The sequence below is a fragment of the Eublepharis macularius genome, chromosome 9, assembly GCF_028583425.1.
Source record: "Eublepharis macularius isolate TG4126 chromosome 9, MPM_Emac_v1.0, whole genome shotgun sequence".
NCBI classification, from domain to species: domain Eukaryota; kingdom Metazoa; phylum Chordata; class Lepidosauria; order Squamata; family Eublepharidae; genus Eublepharis; species Eublepharis macularius.
The window spans coordinates 69397065-69416590 of record NC_072798.1 but is presented as its reverse complement, the minus strand read 5'-3'; the positions used below and the strand labels follow the sequence as shown (position 1 = coordinate 69416590).

At 42.7% G+C, this 19526-nt stretch overlaps 1 long non-coding RNA gene across 1 annotated transcript; it reads left to right on the top strand.

Moving 5' to 3' along the window:
* Positions 1-651: 651 nt before the first annotated feature.
* LOC129336306 (uncharacterized) lies at positions 652-18353 on the top strand. Its single transcript, XR_008597660.1, has 4 exons — positions 652-823; positions 5020-5194; positions 17239-17352; positions 18122-18353. It is a non-coding gene; the product is annotated as an uncharacterized LOC129336306 (long non-coding RNA).
* Positions 18354-19526: the final 1173 nt, after the last annotated feature.

Here is a 19526-nt window from a genome sequence, read left to right as displayed (position 1 = left end):
AGAGGCAGTAACTCTACAAGCGGTCCATAAGTTGAACCCAAAACTAAATATAGCCTTGGGATGGGAGATGGTACACATTAGGTGAGTTGACAATCAGGGGGAGGGGGATACATTCCTCCTCAACAGGAGACCAGCAAAAGGAGCTGGTCCATCCCCCAACCTCAACCAGATGCCTAGTGGAACACCTCTGTCTTGCAGGACCAGTGGACGGATAGTAAATCCTGCTGGGCACTGGTTTCCACAGACAGAGAGTTCCACCAGATGGGTGCCAGGACTGAGAAGGCCCTGGCCCTGGTTGAGGCCAGGTGAGTCTCCTTGGGGCCAGGGACAACCAACAGGTGTTTATCAGCTGATCTAAGTGCATTCCAGGGAGCATATGGTAAGAGGTGGATTGAATCAGACAGGAGAAGATCAGCAGTCAGGAAGAGATGTTGACAGCAAAGCTTGTGAGTTTTGTAGTTGGACAGAGTTTATATTTCAAATCATGTTTGTTCTGGGATCCATAAATACAATCAGTGGCCTTGCTTAAGTATGGTTGAACACCTCATGGTGTCATTCCATAGTAACAGTCATTTTCTTCTCCTCAGCACATAGCTGTCTTCTCCCCTTCCATCAGAGTGAATGTTTTGTTTCATTTACAGTTGTCTGCTGTAGTGGTTAGAGTGTTAGGCTAGGATCCAGGAGGCCCAGTTGCAAAGCACCACTCTGCCATGAAGCAAACTGAGTGACCTTGGGCTAGTCAATCTAACGGATCTTATGGGGTTATGCTGAAGATAAAAAGAGAAAGCTCAGTGTCGCCCTGAGCTCTTGAGCAGGATAAAAAGTAAGTGGCTTTAAGTATCTGCTTCTTTTTGTTTTCTAAATATATTTTGTGCAGGGGTTGAATCCCTTGGGGAAATTCTCACTGTCTTGCTAGATGAAAGTGATTGTATTCCTACTATCTTTTCCATGAGTTCAAGACATAATGCCTAACACTTAATACAGTCATATGAACTATCTGTTATACATTCCATTGTGCCATGCACACAGCGTTATTTCATTAAAAATTACACTGATGTCCTGTGTGCTGCTGCAGCCCTTGTGCTCTTGCCTGAACAAGCAGAATGGTGCATGCACGTGTTCTTTTCCATTTATGCATCACTGGATCCAATCCAAGCTCATATTTGTTGTATGATTTTTACCCACAGTCTGCATTTATATGTTCAATCAATGTGCATCATTTGTACATAGAAAGTGTGTATGATTCTGATTTACTGAATGCACAAATTACACAGAAAGATCTGTACATTTTTACAGGGAAAATTCTTTGCAAGGAAACAGGAAATGGTGTGAAAACAAAGAATCACCACTGTATCTCACACATGGCAGAAGCAAAAGGAAAATGGGGCATTTCCAGTTGAAACAGCACAGAAAAGCAATGCGAAGCTATTCCAATTTCCTTTGCAAATGGTCTCTCAAGCAGCTTTGAGGTGGAGACTTCTTGCATCAATGATTCTAGGAAGCGTGCGTGCTTCCTTTGTTGCTTCTCCTGGGGCCACAGTGGCAGCATGCTTAACATTAGTCTGTTGTTTTCCTGAGCTCAGGCTACCCAGTTTGTGGATAGGGGAGGGCGTCAGCTGTAGTTTGTCATACCTTTTATGGAAAAACCCATTGTCATAGATTAGTCATGATGTAAGATGCTGAACTACTAAATCACTGTCTGTTGATGCAACTCTGCACTTAGACAACTGAGGATGGAGCCAAAAACAAAAAAAAAGGAATCCTGCAACAAAATACTGGGAACTGACTCAGTTTCCCATTCTGTTGTAAGTTTCCTGCATAATCTTGGTTTAGGAACTTGTGTCCTTGGACAGGAACTATGCACTTCCCTTGTCTGTCCACTTGGCTGTTTTGAGGTGGGACATGCCATTGATAGTTTAAAACGTCAATGCTTTCTGTTTCATTATCTCTAACATTCCCAGTTCAGCCGTGCTATGGAACTAACTAATTAGAAAGGGATGCTTTGATTCAGCCCAGAGAATGGGCACAGCCAGCTCCATCTTCTCCTGTGCAAGCTGCATTGAAATTCATAGAGACTACATGAAATCAATATTATGCACACTTAGGTGAACTGTGATTTCTGAGTAAGAGGTATGCTTGGATCCATCTGTCTATTATGCTTGAGGTCCTCCGTCAAGACACTTCTGTTTACACAACCCCAGTGGAGAATTTATGGAGATGTCTTGATGGATTGTTGCCACTGAACACAAAACTTCCTCTCATAGTACATAGTCTCATTTCTGCTTTATGAGACTAATTCTTTCTGTTAGAGAAAAATGCTGATTTACTGTTGTTTGTTGGTTTTACGCTTGAGTCTAGGAGGAGTTTTTCAAAAATTGGAAGCAGATCCCTAATATATCATGTGAAATGAATATGGAAAAAATGTGTTGGGGCTAGCCACTGAGATGCACAAAGCTTAGTTGTAGGGTTATGAACTTCTAGCTTGTGATTATCTTAGAAGTCAAAGAAGTCATCACATTTCCTTCTTTGTCAAGGCAGTGTTAGGTGACTATGGAATTTTCTTAGATTCTGAATTGTTTGTAGGTCTGTCCAGGAGTGGTTAACTGGTTTGGCTATGAATCAGCACTCTGCTGGTTTGAATCCCACTACTGCCATGAGCTCAGTACGTGGTCTTGGGCAGCCACTCCTCTCAGCCCCAGCTCCCCAACTGTATTGTGGGGATAATAATAACAGTGACTTGTTCACCATTCTGAGTGAGGCACCAATCTGTCTAGAAGAGCAGTATATAAGCACAGATTATTTATTCATCATATACGAAGAGATTTAAGTGATCTGTTTGGTCATTCTACATATAAAACCAATGTGTGAGACTAACCACAGCTGTGTGTACTTAATGACAGAAGCAAACCAGCCTCTCAAGACCAACAAATGTTAAGAAGAATTTTTTTTTTTTTATAAATTTTTTTTTATTTTCATAACTACAAAACACTACACCAGACTATCACAAGGAAAGGGGAGAGGGAAGGAACAAATGGGGGTGGAAAAAGAAAAGGGGGCGGGGAATGAACTACAAACACTAAACACTACACTTCAATGTTTCCCTTCATACTGTCATAATACAAAAATAGCTCCATAGAATAATGATGGAGTGGTTAATCATACAGAGAATAAACATTTCAAATTCTGGTTAAACTTTCCTCCCCCTTCTAGGTCCCGGACGCAATTCTCTCTGTGCAACCGCTGTTGCGTTGCTCTCCTCCTCCTCCTCCCCCCCCTCCGGCTCCTCCTTTTCTTCGTTCTCGGTGCAGCAGAGTTCTGGGTTTTTATTCTCAAAATCCTTTAGTTGATCTTCTGATAATATCTTATAGGCCTGATCTTTATATCTGAACCATATTCCTTCCGGGAATAACCATTTGTACTTTATTCCATGGTCCCTCAGAAGAGCTGCAAACTTTTTATATTTAAAACGCCGTTTCCGGACTAGAAATGGAACGTCCTTCAAGATCTTGACTTTCAAACCCATAAAGTCCAAATCCGCATTGTATGAGTTATATAGGATGGTGTCCCGAATCTTTTTAGATGAAAAGTCAATAATGATCTCACGAGGCAACTGTCGCTTTGTTGCATATTTTGAAGAAGCCCGACGGACCTCCAAAATGACGCTTTTAACCTCTTCTTTAGTTGTCCTCGCGGGTGTCGCCAGTAGTTCCGAGACCAAATCCCACAGATCCTCATTTTCCTCCTCTTTCACGTTTTGGAGACGCAAAATTGTCTGCGTTCGTTCCACCTGTAGCCCGATCAGCTGGTTCTCCACCAACTTCAGCTCCTTTTTTGTAGCCTTCACAAGTGACGCACTTTCCAGAGCAGACTTTTCTGCCCCCCCCGCTGCTGCCTTAATGGTTTTCACCTCGCTTTCAATTAAGCCCACCCTTTGATCAGTTTCGTTCAGCTTGTCAACAAAGGGTTTTATGGCTTCCACCACCGCCCTGCGCACCAACTCTTCGAGCGACTCCCCCTTCAAAGTAGCCGAGATTGACTTACCGAGAGCGGGACTTTGCTTCCTTGCTGCCATTTTGGGGGGGGGGGGGGGCGCCAACAAAATTCTAGAACTCAACGAAGGGGAAGAGCGAGTCTTCTTCAGATCAACCTCTCCTTCACAAACGCTTGTAAAACAGAAGGGATTCGCTTGTTTACAGGCTTCCGCCTGTTTCTTTTACTTGCCGTTTCTCGTTGCCCGGCGGCACTCGAGGCGCCGCGCACATCTGCCGGCCTCCATAGGGACAAACGGGCAATTCCCCCCCCGCATTGATTTCGGGGAGTTCTTCCCGCCGCGTCCCGGACCCTGGCTCCCTCCCTGGGAGTCCTGGGGGCTAATCCTTGCGGATCAGCCGCCCGGTCAGGGTGCCCGGTCGTTTCCTCCCGGACCAGCCGAGAGGAGCGTCCGGCATGGCTGAGAAAACGAAACCGAATCCAAATGTTAAGAAGAATTATTAGCACTCTGTAAAGTTGTCTTTAAAAAAAAAATTAAATTCACAGCCCACAATATCCTTTCAACTGAGGCAGGGCACAGCAAAGCTACCAACACTGGGACAAGAGAGGAATTATTTTGGTTATGTTACAGCATAGTGTTTGTTATGAATACCATATTCATAACCAGGGCTTTTTTTTCAGGGGGAACGTGGGGGAACGGAGTTCTGGAACCTCTTGGAAATGGTCACATGGCCGGTGGCCCTGCCCCCTGCCCTCCAGACAGAGGGGAGTTTAGATGGCCCTCCGTGCTGCTAAGCGGCGTGGAGGGCCATCTAAACTCTCCTCTGTCTGGAGATCAGGGGCAGGGCCACCGGCCATGTGACCATTGTCTCTGAGGGCAACCCACTGAGTTCCACCACCACTTTTCCCAGAAAAAAAGCCCTGTTCATAACATATTCGTGCTACACATCTGGAGACATAAAGGAGACAAAATCAGTTTCAGATGTACCATTTTGTGGTTCTAACCTGCTTGTTTCTCATCTTTTCCAGGACATTTCCTCTTGTATTCAGATAGCTGTCAGTGCTTTCTGGCCTGAACTCAGCCCTGCTGATCTTACATCTGAATCAAAACATCACCATTTGTATCTTTGGCAGAGGCTGGGAAGCTTAACCGTGCACTCAGTCAGCTGCAGCAGGGTGTTGTAGTCAGGTGATAAAAATAGAGGTGAGTAACTTTCATTTTATACGGGCCAAGTTGTTCAAATATCACTTTAATAACATTTCCATGTGGTAAGGGAAAATATTTTAAATAAAGTGGATACTCTGGAAGCAGGCCACAGAAATATGTTTCTTAGGAAAGCTGTAGTTGAGAGGTATGCAACAATTAGACATAATAAAGAAATCATAATACATTATAATTCCTATATCTATGAGCCAAGCACTGGACTCCATGCAGAGAGCTAAATGTATGCAAGAGGCAGCCAAAACTACCATTTGGGGAGCTGCACACCCAGAGGAATTCTCAGGTTTGGAGAAAAATATTCATTTTCTATGAAAAACAATTCTAATAAGGGTGTACTTAATGAAGGTAGGACCTCACACGTGCAGAAGTTGTGTGAAACTAAGCTGCCCAAATGGTATGTGAACACTGGTGGCAACTAGAAGAGGAAGAGGAGGGACAGGATTAGTCAGATAGAGAAAGGAGGTGGGCCAGAGCTGGATTTCAGGGTGGGGGGAGGAGTGAGCAGAGCAAAAGGTGGAAAGTTATAGCTGCAGACCGCCAAGAGGGGGAGGGGGAAATGGAATCCCCCTCCACGCAAAGTCCTGAGAGATCAGCCTCTTGGAGCCTCTATTAGTACTATTAAAAAAAATGGTAAATACATGCCAAAATACATGCCAAGCACTGAGTCATTATACTGACGTTGCATCATGATGTTTTTTTGGAAGACTTTTGTTATGGGGTGGTTTGCCATTGCCTTCCCCAGTAATCTACACTTTAACCCCAGGAAACTGGGTACTCATTTTACCGACCTCGGAAGGATAGACAGCTGAGTCAACCTTGAGCCAGCTACCTGAACCCGGCTTCTGCCGGGATCGAACTCAGGTCATGAGCAGAGTTTGGGCTGCAGTACTGCAGCTTACCACTCTGCGCCACAAGGCTCTTTGCTATATTTATACATCAATGGGGCTTCCTTCAAAAAGGTTTCAGATGAACACCAGACTCTATGGCTTAGTTCACAATGAGCCATAGACACATGCTTCTCATCCTTCTCCTTAGTGTTCTTCTTTCTCTTTATTTACCCATTCATTTTTTCATGCTCAGGCTTTGCCATCCATCAGTGCCGCAATGCAAGATGGGATGCCAGCTGGGCCTCTGCAGGGAAGAGCAAAGTTATAAAATCAGCATTGTTTGAGATTCCCCCTTGCAATCCTAAACAAGAACCCTACTCAAGACTGCTCAATGGGCTTGCTTCCATATTTAGAACACTCTTCTCCCACCCTTCCTCCAAGGAACTCAGCATAGCATATATTGATCTCCCCTCTTCCTTTACCATCACAACAATCATGTGAGGTAGACCAGGCTGAGAGAAACTGGTCCAATGTCAACCAGCAAGCTCATGGCACAGTGGTTTTTTTACCACAGTGAATTATGGTAAGCTGTAACAAAAATGGAAAAGACCAGGGGTGGAGATGGAGGGAGCACGAAAGATAGTTTTCCAAACCATAGGTTGGAAAATCTTGACCCATGCCTATGTTGGAATTGGCCTTTAGCCCTTCACATATTTTCAACATCCCATCATGTGGAGGGGGTGGATGTCTAAGTTTATGTTTCCACTGTACTTAGAACCTCATGTTTCAGCACTGCATATAGTTATTGTAGTTGCTGAAGCATTTTCAAGCATTATCAAACCAAGGACATTGACAATGACAAGCCACAGCTGTAATCCAATAGGGGGAATTTGTTGGTCTTAATACATGCCAATGAAAAGGAGAGAGAGATGTGCCTGTACTTTTACCCTGCTTCTTCAGAATCTGACTGAAGTGTTTAAGAAAGAATACAGTGATAAAATACAAATTTAAAACAGTACACAGGTGATTTAAAATCAGTCCAATAAAACTGATTAGTAACCATTAAGCCCTCCTGATATATAACAACATGTACCTTTTAATCTAGAGCAACGAGCTTAATGTTTCTATCAGTCTTCATGACTCATACATAACTGCAGATATTAGGTAATATTGATCCATAAGATTTTACACATAAAACAATTATATGGGCACGTGGCTAATTTTTTGGTTTAGGTGTGCTAAGAAATTCATCACAAACATGCTTGACAGGCAAATAGACCTTGTTTAATTCCACACACTATATCAGTCCTTAAAAGGGTGTCTGATCACAATGCCGTAGATAGCTAGTACGGGTGTGCAATGTGGTATTCTGAGCCAAATATATACCTGGAAATACCTATACAGTATTTTTTTGTGTATATTGGGATATATCTGGCTTATTTAGGTATATTTGGATAAACCAGTATTTACATTTCTGAATAATCCAGATATATTTGGGAACATCCAGGAATCTCATTTTAAAGATTGCGGCAGCTTTCCCCCCTCCTTTGCAGGCGTCCTGGGCAACAGGAACAGGGGGGAAGGAGGCAGCATTACTGTGTGTGCCTCTGTCAGTGCTGCTTGCTTGCCATATGTTATTGCCAGGTTTGACTGCTGCCTTGGTATTACTGGCTTGATAGGTTGGATGCTGGGATTCTCTAGTTTGAGGTTGTTGGGCTTGCATTGGCCCTGGGTTCTGCCTGGCATCTTTGAGTGACACTGGTTCTGTGGGGCTTGTAATAGTGTCTCTTGCTTCAGTTTGGCTCCGTTGGGATTCTCTGGTTTCATATTGGTTTTGGTCAGATTCTCTGGGTTGACATTGGTTCTGTTGGGCTTTGTTGGTTCTGTTTGTGTTGGGAGGCTTTTGATCATTGGTTGCTGTTGGATGTTTGGCTAAGGCTTCTTGTATCCTGGATAAAGCCTTGGATTCTCTCCCCACCCCCACTGGAAACGAGTGGTTGGGGCAGCTTTTTGGGGGTGTAGAATGGGCCATTTGGTCCAATTCACATAAAACTCGAGGGTATTTATTGGACCAGTAGGACTAGGCGCCTTACAATTTTGATGTAGTTTGTGTGAAAAATGGCCTCTCCTCTCCCCCAGAAAGATTTCCCCAAAGGGAATAATGGAGCCAAATATATTCAGAACGTGGAATAAAACTTGAATCAGAATACTATACTGGTATTTTTGGATACGAATATTGGGAATATCAAACAAATGTGGTATTCTGGATACCCAAATCCAAATAACACCCCTAATGGCCAGTATTTGAATACAGTGTAAAAAAAAATCAACCCATTTGATCTTCAGTGGGAAGATGAATGAACAGGATTTTAAAAAAATGAACAGGATTTTTAAAAAATTAACTATAGGTCCACAGGGTCATTCTGCACCACTGATAGGAAGCAGGTTTAAGACAATGAGAAAAAAATCATTTTCCTTCTAAGGAATTTTCTCAGGCAGCCATAAAGGCCACCAGCACAGAATGTTTCAAGGTATTCACTTCCTTCACCTCCACTCTTCTTGTAATATCTGCTATAAAAAAAATATGATGTGATGTCACTGTACCCCAGATCTCTTCATACCCACCCAAGATCAATGACTATGGGGCTAAAGAATCTCAAATTGGGCATATTACTAATCATTACTTGGGAACAGAAGAGGACAAGATAACATTAAGTTCCTTCTTTACATAAATCTACATGACAAAAGGTTTACAAAAGATAGCAAGATGTGCAGCCTTCATGTTCAGAGAAAGCATAATTTTATCAGCCACTCTGGACAAAAATAGAAAAGCATTCTCTCTGTCTTGCCTTTCTTGTAAACCAAACGTAATATCCAACTAGCCAGTCTTTTAGACAAACATTATGGAACTACACTGACCGACCACTAACTCTGACTGGGTCTTCTGTTATACAAACTCTAGCCAAGCACACGGGCCTCAGGTTGGATAGCTCCGTTTATTTGCAAAGGAGAGGTTCTTTTTGGATTGTAGCCTTGGTTTCCACGGATAAGCCATCTTTGTTTATTTTGATGGGATAATTTGCTCATGTATTAGTACAGTTCTGATAAAAAGCAATAAACCACATTGTTTAGTCTGTGAATAGGATGGCAAAGGACAATGGAGGGTTTCCACTTCCTTAGTAGTTGCACTGAGGAGGAAATTTCTGGAATTGCAGTTTTTCTCACATTTGCGTAACAAACTGTACCTGCCAAAATCCCACCTCTCTGCAATTAAAAAAAGTAAATGAACCATGTCCTCCTTTGCATCATTTCCCTAAAATGAGAGGGAAAGGTGGGGGTGGAGGAGGGAGGGGGAGAGAGAGAGAGAGAGAGAGAGAGAGAGAGAGAGAGAGAGAGAGAGAGAGAGAGAATATATTCTTGTTTAGTAGGATGCAAATCATTTGCTAAAAACAAAACAGTGGTGAGGGGGGGAAAGGGAATCAAGGACAAAGACTACCTACATTTGCATTTTATCTGAATTACTCTAATTGTGCCCAGAATGAAAATTAAAACTTTCATTGTATACTTTGAATATGATATGGTATAAAAGGTATGAAAGTTGTTTGATGCGATTGCAACAAAATTATTAATTTCCAGCAAGCAGAAGCCCATTGACAGCATTTAGCCCCGGGAAAAAAGAGGAATCTGGTCATGGAACGAAGGCAACCAACACAGTTATCTGATGCTCTTCTCTACAAATCTTACTTGGGAAGCTGTGTCCATGATTATTCAGCGAACATTCTGATTAATGGATATTAGTTTAGCAGCAGAAGTCATGTCAGGAAAACATGCCCTTAGAGGCACTGTAAATAAAGAGGGAAGCATCCTGTCCTTCAAATTAGATTCTTTCCCTCCCTTGATTTTTGCCTCTGTCCCCTGAAGTACATACAAGCAAAAGTAAGATTTTGAAAAAAAGGACAAATTTGAATTTGAAATGCTGCAAACTGCTAAATGTTGTTCCATATCACTTTTCAAAGACTGACAAATACCCAATATCATATCCACAATCATATACAGCAGACTGCACATTCCAAAGCATGTCAGTTATCAGATTAACTAACAGCAATGCTGGCTCAGCATTCAATAAAGTCACATCAATCCACACATTCTTTAAAACAACAGAATGAAATAGAAGCTATTTTTATTAAAATGGATGAGGTAGTAGGAATTAAATGGGCTTTATAAGTAGTCTGCCTGCCCTGGATCTCACTTTTTTCCATTCTTATGGCATTGTCAAACAAAAGTCAAGTATTGAAATTAAGTATAAAATATTTGCTCAACATTTTAATAAGAGACAATGATTTCAGCTCAGTATCACACTTGCGCCTATTACAGCAAACTCAGATGCAGCAATCTCAGATTCCAGAATGGATGGGCCCTCCAGCCTTTTCTAACTTGACTCTTGCCTCAGCAATAAATTCTCATTCTTAGGCCAAGATCCTACTGGCAGAGAAAGAAAACCCTTACCTACAATCTGGATTCAATATAAACCAGACTTCCTGGCTCAAGCTGGAGGGGAGAGGAATATTGGTAATACCTGACTGGGGAAGAAGGAGCCCCCTATAGAACCTGTTTTCTTTTTAAAAAATTGAATATGGAATGAGGTCCTGAGGAGATTAGAAGATAAAACGGGTTTGGATGGCCCCCTGTAAGGCCCACGTTGGATTATTTCAGACCTCCTAGTCCTTCCTCATAATAATAGCTAGCAGTGTCATTCTTCAGAAATAGATCTTCAAGAAATACCCTTACAAGAGAGCAAAATTAATGGTACAGTGTCATAAAATTACAAAAGGTGTCATTTGGAAACCAACATCATGAAAGTCAGTGGTAGTAAATGCTGGCTATTCGGAGCTCCAGAAAAGATAAGCCAAGTTCTATTACAATGCCAGCCATTGAACAACAGGCCATAACATGAAAACTCTAGCCATGTACATTATATTTATGGCTCCCTGATATATGTACAGTGTTATGTTTCTACCAGTAGGGCTTCTAGGTCTCAGGCTTTGGTCTGAAGATTCAGTTTTTGTGGCTTCTTCTCAGAGCAGCAATTTGAAGCCATAGAATTGTAAAATAATCTAAATGATATATTGTTGAAGGCTTTCACGGCCGGAGAATGATGGTTGTTGTGGATTTTCCGGGCTGTATTGCCGTGGTCTTGGCATTGTAGTTCCTGATGTTTCACCAGCAGCTGTGACTGGCATCTTCAGTGGTGTAGCACCGAAAGAGAGAGATCTCTCAGTGTCAAACTGTGGAGAAGATGTTAGCAGGTAATTTATTTCTACTCAGGAAGGTGGGTTTGGGTGATCCTGTAAGAGTTTCCCAGGGTGTGGAATGCTAATGTTTCACTATATCCTGAGGAGGTTCTTTTGCATATGGATTGGTGCTTGATATGCTAATCTTATCTGCAGGGCTATTGTAAGATGTAGAGTATTTTGTTAGCCTGGTGTTTTTCAGGACTGGAAACCAAGCTCTATTCATTCTTAAAGTCTCTTCTTTCCTGTTGAAGTTGTGCTTATGCTTATGAATTTCAATGGCTTCCCTGTGCAATCTGACAAAGTGGTTGGAAGTGTTGTCCAGTATTTTAGTGTCCTGGAATAAGATACTGTGTCCTGTTTGAGTTAGGCTATGTTCAGCCACTGCTGATTTTTCAGGCTGTCCAAGTCTACAGTGTCTTTCATGTTCTTTTATTCTTGTCTGGATGCTATGCTGTGTGGTCCCGATGTAAACTTGTCCACAGCTGCAGGGTATGCGGTATACTCCTACAGAGGTGAAGGAGTCTCTACTGTCTTTTGCTGATCGTAGCATCTGTTGTATTTTTCTGGTGGGTCTGAATACTGTTTGTAGGTTGTGCTTTTTCAAATTCCCTATCTGTTTCACATTAACTATATCGGTCTAAAACTGGTACTCATCCTCATTCTGCTACACCTCCCCCCCCCCACAAAAAAACAGGATTGTCCTGACTTGTTCAAACCTGTCCTGGATTCCTTACACGTTGCTTAGTGGTTTTTCTGTGTCGTGATTTTATTGTTTACTGTGGTTGTGTTCTTTATAAAAAAAATTGAAACTAGCTTTGGTGAAAGGCAGAGTAAACACTTCAATCATTCACTAATAAAATAAAAAGGTGTAAGGACTGGAGTGCACAAATGAGTGGGTGTTGTTTGCATTTAACAGTTAATACTACCCTGCGGCCAAGCCAAAGTGCTGTTACTTCATTTCTGCCTATCATATAATTCAGTTTTCCAGGATTATAAAATCTGTGGATTGAGTGCTTTTGAGTACCTCTTTCAAAGGCTTATTTTACTACTCAACACAGTGCCAAATTGTTTCCTCTGTCAAAAATCCTCTTATAGTGAATACTTGAACCAAGAAGTCTGCAGTCCCCTTTAATAATAGTCTTATGAAACTATCTACTTGAATGTAACTTCCAAAAAAGCCAGTACACATTCAAAGGTTGTTGTGGTTAAATCTGACATTTTAAGAACAAGATTATTTCTTTCCGTAAAATTAACATTGGGCACAATCTAATGCCAAGTTCTCCTGCAGAAGCCTGGTTGTGGAGTGTTGTACACAGACACTCTTGCACAGTACCAAAACATTTCAGTGGGGATTTTTAACCTCCTGTTAAATCCTCCCAGTGCTTCATATAGGAACATTTCTTTTCCTTTTCTTTTTTGGCCAAAGATGCAAGATTGCCCATTAATTTTAAACTGTTGTTTTAAATCTAAGTGATTTGATCCTAAAGTGGTTCATTTTATCAGAATGAGAATTCCAGAAGCCAATGTAATATATACTGGACAATGGCTGGCATTATACTGGCTTAAGCTAACAAGGTCTTAATAGTAAGCTTAACCGGAATGAGACATACAGGAGCCAGGAGTTTCCTATGTCGAGCAGATAACGCCTAAATATAGAGCTTTAAGGAATTCCAAAGTTAAACAAGCATGAAATATCATCATTGTTGAAGATGCTTGAATGAGCTGTAGATTAATGTGACTTACTTTCGTGATCTCACCGCCGGGCTCTGCAGTTCTATGCAGAGTTGCTCCATTCTAAGCTCATTGATTTCAATAGATTTAGACTAGAATAACTCTGCACAGGATTGCACAGCCAATATCTTAGGCCAGGGGTCCTCAAAACTTGTTGAGACTGTGGGAATTTTGAGACAGGACAGTGAACATCACTACAAAATGGCTGCTGTGGAGTGGCAAAATGTCAAGTGTTTCTAAGCCAAGTGTGCTTCTATGATGAATGCTCCTAAATGAGTGCTCTCTGTAGACTAAGGCCTCCTGGCGCCGTTTGAAGCACCTCTTGCTCCAGTGAGATGGATGAAATCCAGGAATATCCCTTTACTTTAGGGAAGAGACAGTCTGGGAAAGAAACAAGTGGTAACAAGGAAACATTTTGGTGGACATTATTGTGCCCATGGACACCATGTTGAGGATGACTTAGGCAATATGATGTCTGGGAGGGTTGTATGGATTACATCCAGGGGTGATTTCGTAGAAAAAGAGCTGCAGGAACTCATTAGCATAACTCATTAGTGCAACTCATTTGAATATGCCACACCCCTTGCCATCACCAGAAGTGTGTCATTAGCATACCTGATTTGCATATGCCCCATCCCCTGACATCACCTATCCTGGCTGTTTTGGACCCAATCCTGGCCATTCAGGGCTGAAATTGGGCCCAAAATGGCAAAAAAGGGGCTGAAAATGGCTGAAAAGGAGCCCAAAATGGTCAGGATTGGGCCGCTGCTGAGCGGGAAAATGATCCACCACCCATCAGAGGCCCAATCCTGGCTGTTTTGGGACCAATCCTGGCTGTTTTAGGCCTGATCCTGGCTATTTTGGCCTGAATTGGGTGAAACGGGCCCCAAACGGCCAAAAATCAGGTGGGCGGGGCCACCTGACATGTGACCTTTTTGGAGAACTACCGGAACTGTGTTCCTGCGTGTTCCCCCTCAAAATGAGCCCTGATTACATCTCACCAAACCACATATCAGTAGTTGAGAATCTCACTGTGGGGAGGGGTCATGGCTCAGTGGCAGAGCACACAGTTTGCATGCAGAAAGATTCAATCTCTGGCATCTTTTGTTAAAAAGATCTCAGTTTTTGCCGTTGCTGGTCAGAGAAAGTGGGCTAGATTGTTATATTGTTGTGCAGCTGTTAGTGTACTTGTGATAAATTATTACTCTTAATTCCTGTTTACATGGTCTCTAACTGCAACAGTTGCAGCTGTGGCAATAACTATTGTAAGCTGTAGACGATTCAGCTACATAAACAAATGCTATTGGTGATCAGAGCTTACTTCTGGTCCTTCCATTTGCAAATTAAGGTATGTAATTCTAGTAGAGTTACCTGCATCTGCAAAAAGCACTTAAACAACAACTCTAAGTGTGTTTACAGCACTAACAAGAAAAACATAATTCTAAAGCTGGTGCTACTACTACTGTATTTCTAATACTGTAAATTACTACTGTATTTCTGCCCATGGTACAATAAACTAGGAAAGTCTCCTGAAGAAGTCCTTTCCCCCTTTTTAATTTTGTTTAGTTAGTTATCTGAAGGACTGAATGGCCTCTCTTCACAAAGCTGAAGAATGTATATGTGTAATTAACATTAAAACATTAAAAATGTTTTTTGAAGTGGTTAATATGTAAATGGCAGTCACTCTGCTGGCTGAGCAATTCTGTTCCTTCCACCTACCATCTGCTACATTGATATCACCATAAAGTCTCTGGATAGAACCAGGAGTGATGTCACACTAAAGAGAAAATCCTTTTTAAACATTCACACGAAGGAAAAGAAACCAAGGCCAGTGCTGGTCACCACCAGCCGCTAAGGTCTCATGATGTTTTGGTGGACAAAGTTAGACTCCCTTCTGCCCATAATATTTATGTATATAGCAGGTCAGTTGTTTCTTGTGCACCCCGAGAAAAATCTAATGCCTGCATGCATGAATGAATGAGAATACCTTAAATACATGCTGCACCATGTTTATTGCAAACAGGGGTGGGGCTGTGGCTCAGCAGTAGAGCATTTGCTTTGCATACAGAAGGTCCCTTCTGAGACTCCATGAAAGCCCATTTTTGGCCAAGAACAGACCCACTTATTGCAAATGGCAGTCAGACCCTTCTATTCTCTCACTCCGGGGATCCCTCTGACCCATGAGTGGCAAGTAACAATGACCCCCATTTTAGCAGTGAAGGGAGTTTGGGGTTGCTCTTTCTGACAGGTACAAATAAATAATACTCAGTACTCATTCCAGGATCAAAATGCCACTGGACTGTAAGTTGCCACTGGACTCAAATCCTGCGGTTCTGCAGCAGACCATCATGGCTGCCTACCTGAAACTATGTCCAGGATCAAGTAGATCAGGCAGAGGGAAATCTCGATTCTGGGAGTGGAGAAGAGTTCATTGTCTCAAAATGCTTTTAAAAAAAACACTTCACAGAGATTGAGTTTTAGACGTCCCTCTAGCCATGACCCAAGAGATAAAGATTCTTTATTAAAGAAAGAGGAAATTAAAGTAGCAGGGGGTAGGAGTGAAGAAATTTTGTTATTTGGGAAAGATCAGTGCCAGGAATGGGATATCTTCTGAAAGGTTCCAGCTTTATATTTTGCCTCGCTTATGCCTTGGTGTCATTTTAAACTTGCATGAGATGAATCATAAAATGAGATACCCATTGGACAAATAATGTATTCCTATATCTGGAGTGTAAACATTCATTTAAAAGATGTTTGGAACCATATGAAACCATGTTGTTTTAAACCAGGCACAGTATAGGAGGAGGACAAGGCTTTTGTACATTCCAAAGTAAAGAAGGGTAAAACAGTCTTAAGGAAAACGATATCCCTTCTTATCTAACAGATTTCCACAAAAGGAGCAGTGGGTTTTGATGGCATGCTTCTCTGATGGTATTGACTGACAGACTTTGTGATGGTGCTGCTTTAAAAAGACTTTGATAATGACACTCCACAAAGAAACAGTGTGGTCACATGGTGAGAAGTGAACACTCAAGGTTATGAAACTGGATAGGAGTGCGACTATGTGCTTTCACATGTCACAAAATAGACACCACATGAATGGATTTGCCAGATGACAGAGCCTGATTCAGGCTGGCTGGATTCATGCCAGTTTTACTTCCAAAACAGGACGGTAGTTGTATCCAGTAGATGGAGTATCTAGTTATGTCTAGATTTATTTCTCTCTCGATTTATTAACTAGACAAGATTGCACTGGTAAAACTGTTTGATGCCCTCCTCCCCAAAACGAACATTTGTCTTTTATCAAAACATTGTCTTGGTCCAGTTAACCTGTCACATTCTTTTGCAGACTCTTTCTAAAGAATTATTTTACATCTGCCAATATCCACCTCATTAAATGGAATACTTTATTTTGCACAGACTTCTAGAATGATATTCCTTTTTCTCTCCCTGAATATATTAGCAATATGTAGAAATTAGGGACTTGGAATATTTAACTGTGCTCAGCTGGACTATAAAATAGTTTATTGCGGAGCAATGTTTCTATCTGACAGCTTTCTTGTTTCGGCCAGTTTGTCCTTGGATGTCCACACACAGCTCCCTGCAAAGAATGAGCTGCAAACTATTTCTCTCTGTCTTCTATTGCAAGGTTGTTGCAGTTCAAAAAGAATCCTGTTCCTGCATTAAAATAGATCTTTTATAAATTACCAGAATATGAATGTCAAAGACCTTTTAAAGTTTACAAACACTCATTGTCATATTGCTGCTGGATCTTTCTAATAAATGGTATGTGCAGTATTTAGAGGGTGAGATTGAAAACTGGAAATTTACTTGTATTTTCAACAGCTTTATGACAGATGGGTCCTTCAACAAAGCTGGTATTTTAATAGAGAGACTCTTGTTAATTTCTTGGCAGACTTAAGTCCCCAGTAAGATGTTATTTTGATCTTTAGCTGGACTTGTAGTGTGTAAAGGGATTTGTTATCCAAGAGCAGAATGTGTGAAATGTGAAATTCACAGGCAGATCAGCCCTCAGAGAGCTTGCGGGAAATGTACTGCAATGACCTAGTTACCTGAAGAAACCCTAAACTTGAGACTGTGATCTCACAGATGCTACCAGATATAAAACTTGCTATTACAAACTCATAGGAAACTCTGGCCTATCTATCCAAAGGTGGGAAACCCAGAACTATTGGAAGAATGCAGAAATGGCCATTTAAACGCCTTCATGAAAATTGTGTCCACAGTTCCTGTGAAAGGCTTAGAAGTTAGAGAGAACATCTTAAAAGTAGGTGGGTTCATTGAGAAAAGCTCTCAGCCCCAAATCTTCCATTTTGAAATATGTCTCAGCAATTCATTTCCTACTACTAACTAGACATGGGTACGAATGGAAAAGAAACCCCGAACACCCTGTTCGATGCCAGAACCCCCCCCAAACCCCCCATTTAGCCCCCCTCCCCTCAAACCCACTTACCTGGCCCTTTAAAGATCCCTTTAAACTATCAGTTGGCACTGCCAGCTGATAGTTTAAAGGGCTGGGAGAGCAGTCACACAGCCAGGTTGCCTGCCCATTGTGAGAGAGGTGAGGAGATTCTCCCCGTCCCTCTCGCACCCAGTAGAATCTTCCCAATGTCCAATACCCACCAAATTTGCAGGGGATATAGTTGTCACTGTCTTCTGAAGACCCACCCCCCAGTTTCAGAGAGATTGCACCCTGGGAAAAGCATGATCCGTGGCTCTCCCCCTTTAGTCCTCACTGTCCTCTGAAGACCCCCCCCCCAGTTTCAGAGAGATTGCACCCCGGGAAAGGCATGATCCATGTGTCTCCCCCCTTTTCCGTCATTTTCTCTTTACAGTGTAAAAAAGGGGTCTGCATGTTCGAAGGCAGCTACTTTGAGGGGTTACAAACTGACCTTCCCAATGTCCAATACCCACCAAATTTGCAGGGAACATAGTCCTCACTGTCCTCCGAAGACCCCCCAAGTTTCAGAGAAATTGCACCCCGGAAAAGGCATGATCCATGTGTCCCCCCCTTTGTTGTCATTTTCTCTTCACAGTAGCAAAAATGGGACTCTCTGCTGGAAGTACTTTGAAGGGTTAAAGCCAGAAGGAAAGCCAGAAGGAGTTCAGACAGAGTTCAGTCCCTCCCTCTCTGGTTGCCAAGGGAATTGATTGCAGCAGGCTCCAGACTGTCTGGCTTGCTGGACCACTGCTGAAGGCAATGAAGAAGGCTTTTAACGACCACCCGTGCGTTTAGGGGCCTCCCGAACAGCTTGCTTGCGAACAGCAGGTTGGGCTGTTCGTGGGTTTTTTCTGTTCGTAATGCTGTTCGTGCCCATGTCTACTTCTAACTATGACATAAACAGGAACCAGAAAATGGGGGAAATGCGTGATATATAATTGTAATCATCATCATTTATCTAACTCCCAAGTGGCTGATGTGCAGATACTTAAATCTATGGATTGGGGCCACTTGGCTACAACCAGATAGTTCTACAAACTTGTCCCCCCACCCCCAGGATTGCAGAAAAATATGAAACCTTGAAAAAAATACATTGTGGGTTTAAATCACCCCCCCACAAGTGTTTTCTGTGCAAGCACGGAAAATGTAGTGTGAGAGAGCTTAGCTTACCAGCTAGGCTTCTTCCCTCAGGCATGCTGATGATGCAGAGGTGGGGGGTGGGAGGGGAGGGGCGGCCCAAACCCATATGCCCCCTTTGCAGCTGCCAACTCTGGGTGGCCCTCTGTGGCTGCCAACACAGCTATGTGCTCCTCCGTGACTACCGACAACACTGGCTGCAACCTTCTCTAGGGCACTAATGAAGCCTCAAGGCCCTCTGCAGCTGCTGCTGATGCCAGATGCAGCTATCTCCAGGCCAGGACTGCAGGAGCTGAAGTGACAGCAGGCGAGGAATTGCTGCCACCCTGCATCTGGATGCTTATCCAGGGGGGAGTCCCCCTGCCATTCAGGGACAAGGCTCATTTTGAGGGGGAACGCACAGGAATGCAGTTCTGGTAGTGCTCCAAAGCAGTCACATGTCAGGTGGCCCCACCCGCCTGATTTTCAGCCATTTTGGGCCCATTTCGGCCTAGATTGGGCCCAAAATGGGCAGGATCAGGCCCCAAACAGCCAAGATTGGTCCCACAACAGCCAGAATCAGGCCTCTGATGGGTGGATCACTCTCCTGCTCTGCAGTGGCCCAGTTCTGACCATTTTGGGCCCCTTTTTGGCCATTTTCAGCCCCTTTTTGCCATTTTGGGCCCAATTTTGGCCCTGAGTGGCCAGGATTGGGTCCAAAACAGCCAGAATAGGTGGTGCCAGGGGGTGTGGCATATGCAAATCAGGTATGCTAATGACACACTTCCGGTGATGGCAAGGGGCATGGCATATGCTAATGAGTTATGCTAATGAGTTCCTGCAGCTCTTTTTCTACGAAATGACCCTTGTTCAGGGGTAAATGG